Raw genomic sequence first — 1,693 nt, 5'->3', positions numbered from 1 at the left:
GGTGGCTGCCGGAAAGGCTGGTGCATTCTGCTGGAGATCCTACCTGCGTTCTTGGGCGGGCAGAGGGACTAGAGTCCCCGCAGGACAGGGACCAACAGACAGAACGGGAGGAGGAGTAGGAGGAGCGAGGTGGAAATATGCACGTATATGTGCATGTATATATCTAGACATACAGAGAGACATGGACAGAGACAGAGAAAGAGGGGGCTGGCACACGGGGAGAGATCTCCTGAACGAGAGCCAGAGCCCAACAGGCATGTCACAGAGCCAAACAGACAAGGGGTGGGAGTTCGGGGGGGGGAGGGACGCACAGGCTGGGACACGGACTGGGACAGACGCACTGAGGCTGTTTTGAGGTGGCAGCTTCTCCACAGAAGTGTGGTCGTGCCCGGGGCTGGGCTCAGCTAAGGAGGCAGTGCCCGGGCTTTGGCAGTCACCCTTGAAGCCCCCGGGGCGGGTAGCCAGGGTCTCCGGAGTGCCGGTGGGCTCCGAGCCCCGCCCAGGAACCTGCCCGCGGGAGGAGAGTGGCAGCCCCCAGGCACCCTGGTTGTGAGGGTTGCGTGCCTGCGTGCCTGCTCTTCCCCTTGTGGTGGTCTCTCCTGGAGTCCGAGGGCACGCAGTGCATTGGGGTGCTCTTCCCTCCGTCCCCTTGTTTGTCCCGGCTCTTTTTCCCCTGTGTGTAGGGGCCACCGCGGCCGGCAGGAACGGAGGGGCTACTGGCTCTTGTGGGATACGGGAGGGGCACGCGGGGGTGTGGGGCGAGGTGCCTGCCAGCGGAGACAGAGGCCTCCGGTGGGGCGGGGCAGGTGGGCGTCCCGTTTGCCCAAGGACACGCAGATCCTGTGTCTCGGGGTCCAGGGGCAGGCACAGGGATGGTCGTCCCCTGGGCTCGGGTCGAGGTGCAAAGGACCTGCACGTCCTGAGATGGAGCAAGACTGGTGGAGGCCTGCGCCAACAGGCAGCCATGGTCATGAGCATTGGCGGCTACGGCAGCTGGTGCGGGAGCGGGAGGGAGCGCGGCAATGGCGGCGGCGGCGGCGGCGGCGACTGCGTCTCGGAGAAGGCCTGCGGGCTGTCGGCCTGCGGGAGCGAAGAGGACTGAGAAGAGGGTGTGGGGGGAGCCGGGGCCGACGGGCCTGGCGTGCGGCCCGGGCTGCGAGCTTGTAGTGCCGGGCTACTGAACCGCCGCTGGCCAGGGGGACCTTCGGCTGGCTGGGCGGCTGCAGAGGGGCAAGGGGCGGCAGGGATTCGGAGGGAGCCACGCCGGGGCAGCGGCGCCAAAGGAGAGGCGAGCAAAAGCCTACAGGTATTCCCAGGCGGTCTCCCATCCAAGTACTAACCAGCCCCCTCCCTGCTTAGCTCCCGAGATCAGAGGAGATCGGGCGCATTCATGGTGGTATGGCCTTGGGCGCTGGGACCCGGCTCCCGGTGCCCCAAGAGCCTGCTCCCGGCCTGCCTCGTGAGCGCGCGCCATGCAGATGCGCGGCTCCGGTGGCGAGCATCGACCCGCTGTCCGACTCTGCCAGCACCGCGTCCCTCCCCAGTCCGGCTCCCGCCTCTTCCTAATGCCCCTGGCGTGGGCGGCGGGCTACTCCTGGCCGTCAGCGAGGCCCCTTCGCGCCACCCGGGGCTCCATGGGACACTGCCACTTCCCTGATGGTGCCAGAAGTCGTGGAACTCTGGCATCCTGGGA

At 67.3% G+C, this 1,693-nt stretch overlaps 1 pseudogene; it reads right to left on the bottom strand.

Annotated features, from left to right (window-relative positions):
* Positions 1–1,290: 1,290 nt before the first annotated feature.
* Positions 1,291–1,410, bottom strand: LOC148754395 (5S ribosomal RNA; annotated as a pseudogene).
* Positions 1,411–1,693: the final 283 nt, after the last annotated feature.

This window comes from Rhinolophus sinicus, unplaced genomic scaffold (assembly GCF_057876585.1).
Source record: "Rhinolophus sinicus isolate RSI-liver-muscle unplaced genomic scaffold, RSI-T2T HiC_scaffold_19, whole genome shotgun sequence".
In the NCBI taxonomy this organism is placed as follows: Eukaryota; Metazoa; Chordata; class Mammalia; order Chiroptera; family Rhinolophidae; genus Rhinolophus; species Rhinolophus sinicus.
This window is presented reverse-complemented; position numbering and strand designations above follow the sequence as displayed.